Raw genomic sequence first — 12,500 nt, forward strand, 5'->3', positions numbered from 1 at the left:
TATTTATTGTGTTACTTCTTTTTTACTTGAGTTGTGGTAAATATTTTCTTAACTCTATTTCTTGAACTGCATTGTTGGTTACAGGGCCTGTAAGTCAGCATTTCGTAAGGTCGACACCTTTGATCGGAACACTTGAGAAGAATATTTGATCAGTTGATCACTAGAATGGTTGGTAGAATGAAGGCGTAGCAGCAGAGAAATGAAGACTTGTCTATAGCCCATACAGCATGGACCCAGACGGATTATTCATGGAACCAGACTGATAGAGCATGGAACCATAATGATACAGCATGGGACAGACTGTTTAACCGCCACAGCATGGAACCAGACAGTAACCCATACAGCATGGAACCAGACTGATACAGCCCATACAGAGATAGGACCAGACTGATACAGCCCATACAGCATGGAACCAGACTGGTACAACCCATACAGCATGGGACAGGCTTGCCACAGCCCATACAGCATGGGACAGACTGATACAGAATGGAACCAGACGATATCAGCCCACACAACATGGAGACCAGACTGATACAGCCCATACAGCATGGAACGAACTGATACAGCCCATACAGCATAGGACCCAGACTGATACAGCATGGAACCAGACCGATACGCATGGAACAGAACGATACAGCATGGAACCAGACTGATACAGCCCATACAGCACGGAACCAGGCTGATACAGCATGGGACGGACTGATACAGCCCATACAGCAAGAGACCAGACTTATACAGCCCATGCAGCAAGGGACCAGACTGATACAGCATGGGGACCAAACTGATACAGCCCATACAGCACGGAACCAGGCTGATACAGCATGGAACCAGACTGATACAGCCCATACAGCACGGAACCAGGCTGATACAGCATAGGACCAGCCTGTCCCCAGCCCACTTACAGAATGGGACCAGACTAATACAGAATGGGACCAGACTGATACAGCAGCATGGAACCAGACTGATAGCCCATGCAGCAAGGGACCAGACTAATGGCGCCCATACAGAATGGGACCAGACTGATACAGAATAGGACCAGACTGATGCCGCCCATGCAGAATGGGACCAGACTGATAGAATGGAACCAGACTGATACAGAATGGGTTGAACTGATACAGCATACAGCATGGAATCCAGACTGATACAGCCCCATATACAGCATGGAACTAGACTGATACAGCATGGAACCAGACTGATGGAGCCCATACAGCATGGAACCAGACTGATAAAGCCCATACAGCATGGAACCAGACTGATACAGCCCATACAGAATGGGACCAATTTGATACCAGACCCCATACAGCATGGAACCAAGACTGTGCAGCCCATACAACGTAGGACCAGACTGATACAACATGGGACAGACTGATACAGCCCATACAGCACGAACCAGACTGATACAGGAATGGAACCAGACTGATATCATCCCACACAGCATGGGACAGACTGTGCAGCCCATACAGCATGGGACAGACTGATACAGCATGGGACCAGATTGATACAGCCCATACAGCATGGAACCAGGCTGGATACAGCATGGAACCAGACTGATACAGCCCATACAGCATGAAACCAGGCTGATACAGCATGGAACCAGCCTGATACAGCCCACATACAGAATGGGACCAGACTAATACAGAGCTGGGACCAGACTGAAACAGCATGGAACCAGACTGATACAGCCCATGCAGCAAGGGACCAGGACTGATGGCGCCCATACAGAATGGGACCAGACTGATACAGCCCATACAGCATGGAATCAGACTGATACAGCCCATACAGCATGGAACTAGACTGATACAGCATGGAACCAGACTGATGGAGCCCATACAGCATGGGACCAGACTGATACAGCATGGAACCAGACTGATACAGCCCATAAGCAGCATAAACCAGACTGATAAAGCCCATACAGCATGGAACCAGACTGATACAGCCCATACAGCATGGGACCAGACTTATACAGCCCATACATGGGACCAGACCAGAATGGAACCAGATGGAACCAGACTGATATACAGCATGGAACCATACTGATACAGCATACAGGGACCAGACTACAGCATGGAACCCATACAGCATGGAACCAGACCCATACAGCATGGGACCAGACTGATACAGCCCATACAGCATGGAACCAGACTGATGGAACAGACTGATGGAACCAGACCCCATACAGCATGGGACCAGACTACAGCATGGAACCAGACTGAGCCCATACAGCATGGAACCAGACTGATACAGCCCATACAGCATGGAACCAGACTGATACAGCATGGGACCAGACTTATACAGTATGGGACCAGACTGAGCCTATACAGCATGGGACCAGACTGACTTATACAGCCCATACAGCATGGAACCAGACTGATGGAGCCCATACAGCATGGGACCAGACTGATACAGCCCATACAGCATGGAACCAGACTGATAAAGCCCATACAGAACCAGACATGGAACCAGACTGATACAGCCCATACAGCATGGGACCAGACTGATACATACAGCATGGGACCAGACTGATACAGCCCATACAGCATGGCTGACCAGACTGATACAGAACCCTGATACAGCCTGATACATACAGCATGGGACCAGACTGATACAAATACAGCCCATACAGAATGGGACCAGACTGATACAGCCCATACACAGCATGGGACCAGACTGATACAGCCCATACAGCATGGAACCAGGAACCAGACTGATACAGCCCATACAGCATTGGCCAGACTGATACAGCATGGAACCAGACTGATACAGCCCATACAGAATGGGACCAGACTGATACAGCCCATACAGCATGGAACCAGACTGATACAGAATGGGACCAGACTGATACAGCCCATACAGCAGCATGGACCAGACTGATACAGAATGGGACCAGACTGATACAGCCCATACAGCATGGAACCAGACCAGCCCATACAGCATGGAACCAGACTGATACAGCCAGCCCATACAGCATGGGACCAGACTGATACAGCCAATACAGCATGGGACCAGACTGATACAGATACAGCATGGGACCAGATACAGCATGGAACCAGACTGATACAGCCAATACAGCATGGGACCAGACTGATACAGCATGGGACAGACTGATACAGATGGAAACCAGACAGACCAGACTGATACAGCATGGGACCAGACTGATACAGCATGGAACCAGACTGATACAGCCCATACAGCATGGGACCAGACTGATGCCCATACAGCATGGAACCAGACTGATGCAGCCAATACAGCATGGGACCAGACTGATACAGCATGGAACCAGACTGATAAAGCCAATACAGCATGGGACAGACTGATACAGCATGGAACCAGACTGATACAGCCCATACAGCATGGAACCAGACTGATACAGCATGGGACCAGACTCATACAGAGCTTCTACTATTCTGAACTATATACAGTAGAATGCGTACATCAACTAAAGGCATAGACAGATGATTAGAACTCCTACCTGGTTCACTCTGGTATAAAACTCTATAGCCGTCGACTTTCCCTTTCGGCTCTTTCCAGGATACATGTAATTTGCTCGTACCCAGCACTTTAAAACGTAATCTTCTGGGAGCTGGAACTGAAACAGAACAACAATAGACCCATCATTAATACTGACTCATTCAGTTACAGTTTGAGTATTGATGATTAATATGTTGAATACAGACTTTGTCCCAAATAGCACCATATTCTCTATTTAGTGCACTGCTTTTGACCAGGGCCCATAGGACTCTGATTGAAGGTAGTGGACCACAGACGGAGTATGGTAAGATTTGGGAGGCAGATACAATCTCCAGCAGGTGTTAGTGCCACTACGGTACTACACATCAGCCAGGTTAATCACACACAGACATTGAACAGACGTCCACAAAGACAACCCATTCTGGATATAACACAATAACAAATTGGAAAACATATTGGAAAATATATTGGAAAACATATTGGAAAATATATTGGAAAACATATTGGTAGAATACATATTGTTGAAAACATATTGTTGTAGAATAACATATTGTTGTAGAATAACATATTGTTGTAGAATAACATATTGTTGTAAAACATATTGTTGTAGAAACATTGTTGTAGAATAAATATTATTGTAGAAAACATATTGGAAAATATTATTGTAGAAAACATATTGTTGTAGAATAACATATTGTTGTAGAATAGCATATTGTTGTAGAATAGCATATTGTTGAATAGATATGTTGTAGCATATTGTTGTAGAATAGCATATTGTTGTAGAATAGCATATTGTTGTAGAATAACATATTGTTGTAGAATAGCATATTGTTGTAGAATAACATATTGTTGTAGAATAGCATATTGTTGTAGAATAACATATTGCTGTAAAATAGCATATTGTTGTAGAATAACATGTTGTTGTAGAATAGCATATTGTTGTAGAATAACATATTGTTGTAGAATAACATATTGTTGTAGAATAACATATTGTTGTCCAATAACATGTTGTTGTCCAATAACATATTGCAAAACAAACAGTTATAGACAAAGAGGGTTCTTAAATGTCAGTCATATTCTCTTACTTTTTGAGACACCATTTTTAAACTAGTAAGGATGGAGGGGGGCATTTTTATAGCCTGAAATCCAAACTGATAAACTTTGTTTCATGTAAAATCATTGTGAAACAGAGCAAATCAGATGGGATTCCAGGCTAGCGTTTCTAAGTCGATGACGGCATCGACATTTCCTTTCAAAAAGACAGGTGCTGCAGACTGTTAAGAGTCAGGAAATGTTTGATCTCTCAGTTGATGGAGAATCAATCAGCTTCACCTGCCGTCCCGATGGAAAGAACAGTCAGTGGAAGACATTCTCTTAGGATTACGTTAGCGCAGCTAGGCTATAGCTAGATATTGATGCTATCTGCTGTTTCTATATGCAGGCTGCTATGAGGAAGAGAATGTGACTTTGTTTCATTACATGAAACTGCTCTTACTTTTTAGTACCATGTAACAGCATGGTGTTTCTTGTAGCCAATAAGAACAACCAAATGTAAAGTGGTACTCTTTTTCCCCAGCTATGAACAGACGACATTCCAGTAGTATGATGAAATACTACGATCTGAGATTGACGCAAAACTATTTAAGGTTGTTGCATAGCACTTTCACCATTTACTTGGTCTACATTCTATGTTAGTTGAACTACAAACTAGTCACCAGAACAGCACTACTACATTGCCACCTTTTGAGTTGAGAAGACAATGAGAAGTTGAGAGGACAATGAGAAGTTGAGAAGACAATGAGAAGTTGAGAAGACAATGAGAAGTTGAGAAGACAATGAGAGGTTGAGAAGATGAGAATAGAATGAGAAGATGAGAATACAATGAGATGAGAATACAATGAGAAGATGATAAGACAAGGAGAAGTTGAGAAGACAAGGAGAAGTTGAGAAGACAATGAGAAGTTGAGAAGACAATAAGAAGTTGAGAAGACAAGGCTCAATGCCCAGGCCAACAAACACAGTGGTGTTTGTTCCTCCTTGCAAGTAGAAGAATGGGTACCAATGTAATCTTTACATGCCTATAAATCTATGAATATACTACAGTATCTACCATATAGGGACTTGAAGCTGTTAATTAGGAGGAATATAGGCATGTAAAGTTATATACAATCTGGCATAAGCTTTAAATAAATGATGAAGGATAAAGGGAAGCTTTTAGGTTAGAGACATAAATATATATAAATATATGAATATATATAAAGGTAAAATAAATGTATATCATCACTAAACTGATAGGAACTCATCTGGGGGTTGTTTCTGTGTTGAGTACATATCTCCTATAAACCTGATAGGGTCTCATCTGGGGGTTGTTTCTGTGTTCAGTAAATATCTCCTATAAACCTGATAGGAACTCATCTGGGGGTTGTTTCTGTGTTGAGTACATATCTCCTATAAACCTGATAGGAACTCATCTGGGGGTTGTTTCTGTGTTCAGTAAACACAGTGTATTTAGATCCCTTGACTTTTTCCACGTTTTGTTACGTTACAGCTTTACTCTAAAATGGACGACATATTTTTTGTTCCTCATCCATCTACACACAATACCCCATAATGACATCACAATACCCCATAATGACATCACAATACCCCATAATGACATCACAATACCCCATAATGACATCACAATACCCCATAATGACATCACAATACCCCATAATGACAAAGCGAAAACAGGTTTTTAGAATTTTTGCAAATGTATACATAAAAAAAATGATAATAGGGCCTCCCGGGTGGCGCAGTGGTCTAAGGTACTGCATCACTAGCTGTGCCACCAGAGATTCTGTGTTCGAGTCCAGGCTCTGTCACAGCCGGCCGCGACCGGGAGGCCCACGGGTGGCGCACAATTGGCCCAGCTTCGTCCGGATTAGGGTTTGGCCGGCAGGGATGTCCTTGTCTCACCGCGCACTAGCGACTCCTGTGGCGGGCCGGGCACAGTGCACGCTGACTAGGTCGCCAGGTGTACGGTGTTTCCTCCGACACATTGATCTCTAGTGTTTTATCTAACCGTGTGTATAAACAGGTTTGTAATGAATAGAGACATTTGGTGACACCTTAAACAGTTATGGCAGTTATGGTTATGACTAGATGTGAATATAATGTGAGGTATTTAAAACCACCTGGGAAATAGAAAAGACAATTAAATAATAACTGGATACTAGATGTGAATATAATGTGAGGTATTTAAAACCACCTGGGAAACAGAAAAGACAATTAAATAATGTCTGGATACTAGATGTGAATATAATGTGAGGTATTTAAAACCACCTTGGAAGAAACAAAAAAGACATCTTTAAACTTTCCATTTGTCTGTCTGACTCACTGCACATGATGAGTTGACGGAGGAGGATGTTTATTAGTCCAGATGGACATTAGTCTTCTGCTTTTGTCAATTTAACACCGTCGGTGAGACTGAAGCCTATGCCAGAAGTATGTGGCACCTGAATATTGATGCCAGCAACCCTCTTGCCATCTTTAAGCATCTGTCAGCCATTTGTACATGAGATCTGACTAGGAACACTGTCCACATGAACGATTCACAGATGAATACAGGGAAGGATTCCTTCATGATGTGCATTTCATTACTCCACCCGTGGCTGAGTTGAACAATGGAACACTATTGTGAGTCAGGATTGATTTAGCTGAAGGTCCAGATGTGATGCATTTCATTCTCCACCCGTGGCTATTTGTCATTCACCCTTGGCTATCAGCATGTCATTATTCACCCTTGGCTAAGCATGTCATTATTCACCCTTGGCTATCAGCATGTCATTATTCACCCTTGGCTATCAGGCATGTCATTATCCACCCTTGGCTATCAGCATGTCATTATACACCCTTGACTATCAGCATGACCCTTGGCTATCAGCATGTCATTATTCACCCTTGGCTATCAGCATGTCATTATTCACCCTTGGCTATCAGCATGGCACCCTTGGCTATCAGCATGTCATTATTGACCCTTGGCTATCAGCATGTCATTATTCACCCTTGGCTGGTAGATCACCCTTGGCTATCAGCATGTCCCCCTTGGCCCTCGCATGTGTACCCTTGGCTATCAGCATGGGAGCATCTGTCAGCCTTACTCAGCTGTCAGCATGAGATCTGTCATTATCACCCTTGGCTATGTCAGCATGTCATTATTATCTCCTTGGCTAACACATCCCTTGGCTATCCATTTGCTCTGGCTAACAGCATGTCATTATTCAGGCTATCAGCATGTCATTATTCACCCTTGGGCATGTGGAGGTCATTATTCACCCTTGGCTTCCAGCAGTCATTATTCAGGAACAATGGAACACTATTGTGACCCTTGGTCAGCAGTCATTATTCTTGGCTACCAGCATGATTATTCACAGTAGCTGAAGGATTCCTTCATCATGTGATGCATTTCATTACATTATTCTTGGCACAGCATGTCATTATTCACCTTGGCTATCAGCATGTCATTATTCACCCTTGGCTATCAGCATGTCATTATTCACCCTTGGCTATCAGCATGTCATTATTCACCCTTGGCTATCAGCATGTCATTATTCACCCTTGGCTATCAGCATGTCATTATTCACCCTTGGCTATCAGCATGTCATTATACATCAGCAGGTCATTATTCACCCTTGACTATCAGCATGTCATTCACCCTTGGCTATCAGCATGTCATTATTCACCCTTGTCATTATTCACCCTTGGCTATCAGCATGTCATTATGTCATTATTCACCCTTCATCAGCATGTCATTATTCACCCTTGGCTATCAGCATGTCATTATTCACCCTTGGCTATCAGCATGTCATTATTCACCCTTGGCTTGGTCTATCAGCATGTCATGTCATTATTCACCCTTGGCTATCAGCATGTCATTATTCACCCTTGGCTATCAGCATGTCATTATTCACCCTTGGCTATCAGCATGTCATTATTCACCCACTATCAGCATGTCATTATTCACCCTTCAGCATGTCATTATTCACCCTTGGCTATCAGCATGTCATTATTCACCCTTGGCTATATTCACCCTTGGCTATCAGCATGTCATTATTCACCCTTGGCTATCAGCATGTCATTATTCACCCTTGGCTATCAGCATGTCATTATTATTGGCTATCAGCATGTCATCTCACCCTTGGCTATCAGCATGTCATTATTCACCCTTGGCTATCAGCATGTCATTATTCACCCTTGGCTATCAGCATGTCATTATTCACCCTTGGCTATCAGCATGTCATTATTCACCCTTGGCTATCAGCATGTCATTATTCACCCTTGGCTATCAGCATGTCTTGGCTTATTCACCCTTGGCTATCAGCATGTCATTATTCACCCTTGGCTATCAGCATGTCATTATTCACCCTTGGCTATCAGCATGTCATTATTCACCCTTGGCTATCAGCATGTCATTCATTATTCACCCTTGGCTATCAGCATGTCATTATTCACCCTTGGCTATCAGCATGTCATTATTCACCCTTGGCTATCAGCATGTCATTACTCCCTCTTGGCTATCAGCATGTCATTATTCACCCTTGGCTATCAGCATGTCATTATTCACCCTTGGCTATCAGCATGTCATTATTCACCCTTGGCTATCAGCATCAGCAGGTCATTATTCATTAGCATGTCATTCCCTCTTGGCTATCAGCAGCATGTCACCCTTGGCTTAGCATGTCATTATTCACCCTTGGCTATCAGCATGTCATTATTCCACCCTTGGCTATCAGCATGTCATTATTCCCTCTTGGCTATCAGCATGTCATTATTCACCCTTGGCTATCAGCATGTCATTATTCACCCTTGGCTATCAGCATGTCATTATTCACCCTTGGCTATCAGCAGGTCATTATTCTTGGCTATCATTCATTATTCACCCTTGGCTATCAGCAGGTCATTATTCACCCTTGGCTATCAGCAGGTCATTATTCACCCTTGGCTATCAGGTCATTATTCAGCTATCAGCATGTCATTATTCACCCTTGGTTGGCTATCAGCATGTCATTATTCACCCTTGGCTATCAGCAGGTCATTATTCACCCTTGGTTGGCTATCAGCAGGTCATTATTCACCCTTTGGCTATCAGCAGGTCATTATTCACCCTTGGCTATCAGCATGTCATTATTCACCCTTGGCTATCAGCAGGTCATTATTCACCCTTGGCTATCAGCATGTCATTATTCACCCTTGGCTATCAGCATGTCATTATTCACCCTTGGCTATCAGCAGGTCATTATTCACCCTTGGCTATCAGCATGTCATTATCCACCCTTGGCTATCAGCATGTCATTATTCACCCTTGGCTATCAGCATGTCATTATTCACCCTTGGCTATCAGCATGTCATTATTCACCCTTGGCTATCAGCAGGTCATTATTCACCCTTGGCTATCAGCAGGTCATTATTCACCCTTGGCTATCAGCATGTCATTATTCACCTTGGCTATCAGCATGTCATTATTCACCCTTGGCTATCAGCATGTCATTATTCACCCTTGGCTATCAGCATGTCATTATTCACCCTTGACTATCAGCATGTCATTATTCACCCTTGACTATCAGCATGTCATTATTCACCCTTGGCTATCAGCATGTCATTATTCACCCTTGCATGTCTACCCTTCAGCAGGTCATTATTCACCCTTGACTATCAGCATGTCATTATTCACCCTTGGCTATCAGCATGTCATTATTCACCCTTGGCTATCAGCAGGTCATTATTCACCCTTGGCTATCAGCATGTCATTATTCACCCTTGGCTATCAGCATGTCATTATTCACCCTTGGCTATCAGCAGGTCATTATTCACCCTTGGCTATCAGCATGTCATTATTCACCCTTGGCTATCAGCAGGTCATTATTCACCCTTGGCTATCAGCATGTCATTATTCACCCTTGGCTATCAGCAGGTCCTTATTCACCCTTGACTATCAGCTATCACCCTTGGCAGCATGTCATTATTCACCCTTGGCTATCAGCAGGTCATTATTCACCCTTGACTATCAGCATGTCATTATTCACCCTTGGCTATCGGCAGGTCATTATTCACCCTTGGCTATCAGCAGGTCATTATTCACCCTTGGCTATCAGCAGGTCATTATTCACCCTTGACTATCAGCATGTCATTATTCACCCTTGGCTATCAGCAGGTCATTATTCACCCTTGGCTATCAGCATGTCATTACTCCACCTGTTCCCTACCATTCTCTCACTTCTCAGTGATTAAACACAAAGTGACTCCATGACAGTTACATTACAATATACATTAGAACAGACAACTCTACAAAAACAAGCAGCCCTTTCAAGTGGTTTTATCTCTCCTCTCCTCTCATCCCTTCCTCTCATCTCTCTTCTCATCCCTTCCTCTCATCTCTCTCCTCTCATCCCTCTCATCTCTCTCCTCTCATCCCTCTCTCCCCATCCCTCTCTCCTCTCATCCATCTCTCCTCATTCCTCTCATCTCCCTCTCCTCATCCCTCTCATCCCTCTCTCCTCATCCCTCTCTCCTCATTTCTCTCATCTCTCTCTCCTCTCATCCCTCTCTCCTCTCCTCCCTCTCTCCTCTCCTCCCTCTCCTCTCCTCCCTCTCCTCTCCTCTCCTCCATGTGAGGAGTCTTCTGTTGTGGCAGATAGCACTTACCCCTGAATCCTCTGAGCCCTTTACCTGTCTGTATGTCTGTCTGTATGTCTGTCTGTCTGTCTTCCCTCTCTCGGCACGCTGCTCACCTACCTGACTAAGGCCTAGCTTCCTCTTTTTTGAACATTTATCTGTTACCAGCATGGTAATCCCTGCTGATGGTATTTAAATATTAAGACTCTGTTCTGCTAGTCCTCCATCACACCATGTGGAGAATGAGGCTGCAGTATACATTCGGTGCCGTTCAGTCGAAGTTGGTTGAGAGTACTGTCATGTTAAATACCACAAATGTGGGGATTAGAGAAGAGATATTGACCAAGAGTTCTTTGGATAATGTGAATTAGGTTTACATAGAATGTCAATATGTTCCTCATTCTACTCATCCAGGCCTAAATGAAACCCCAGACATGGATTTAAAATGAACACAGTAGCATTAACAACACAGGCCATTATGACCACTCTACACTCTACATTCTATGAAAAAAAGGTGCTATCTAGAACCTTAAAAGGGTTCTTTGCCTCCCGGGTGGCGCAGTGGTCTAGGGCACTGCATCGCTAGCTGTGCCACCAGAGACTCTGGGTTCGAGCCCAGGCTCTGTCGCAGCCGGCCGCGACCGGGAGGTCCGTGGGGCAACGCACAATTGGCCTAGCGTCGTCCGGGTTAGGGAGGGTTTGGCCGGTAGGGATATCCTTGTCTCATCGCGCACCAGCGGCTCCTGTGGCGGGCCGGGCGCAGTGCACGCTAACCAGGTCGCCAGGTGCACGGTGTATCCTCCGACACATTGGTGCGGCTGGCTTTCCCTTCCCCTTTTCTCCCCAATTTCGTGGTATCCAATTGTTTAGTAGCTACTATCTTGTCTCAAAAAACCAAAAGGGTTCTACTTGGAACTCAAAAGGGTCCTCCTATGGGGACAGCAGAAGAACCCTTTGAAACCTCTCGTTGTAAGAATGTACTCCATTGTTGCAGGTAAATGAAAACACAACCATCTGTTTGGGTTTTATTGAACTGTTTTTCTGACACTCTCATCAGAATCTCTCCCTGCACATACAAATTCACTAATCTGGATTTTAACACGCTCAAATGAAACACCTTGTTTTTTCCTAATTAGGTAACTAAAAGCTAATCTGATGCCATTTGGAGTAGAGCACGGAGCTGACCCATACAGACAGACATGGAATCAATAGGGAATCATTAGTGAAGGACTCTGTCATATGAAACAGCATGTCACTGACCCCAGAGCCTGACCAGACAACACACTGTGGTGCCCAGAGACAGATAAACAGGTTCTCTGTTACAGGTGGTAGCAGCTAGTTGTGTCCAGTGTCCACTACAATAGGAGACGGATGACAGT

At 44.0% G+C, this 12,500-nt stretch overlaps 1 long non-coding RNA gene across 1 annotated transcript in view; it reads right to left on the reverse strand.

Moving 5' to 3' along the window:
- Positions 1-3,468: 3,468 nt before the first annotated feature.
- Positions 3,469-12,500, reverse strand: part of LOC121843495 — a 16,323-nt gene continuing 7,291 nt past the window's right edge. The window contains exon 3 of the long non-coding RNA XR_006081594.1: positions 3,469-3,586. This is a non-coding gene — a long non-coding RNA (uncharacterized LOC121843495). The remainder of the gene's footprint in view (positions 3,587-12,500) is intronic.

Source organism: Oncorhynchus tshawytscha, unplaced genomic scaffold (genome assembly GCF_018296145.1).
Source record: "Oncorhynchus tshawytscha isolate Ot180627B unplaced genomic scaffold, Otsh_v2.0 Un_contig_9684_pilon_pilon, whole genome shotgun sequence".
In the NCBI taxonomy this organism is placed as follows: domain Eukaryota; kingdom Metazoa; phylum Chordata; class Actinopteri; order Salmoniformes; family Salmonidae; genus Oncorhynchus; species Oncorhynchus tshawytscha.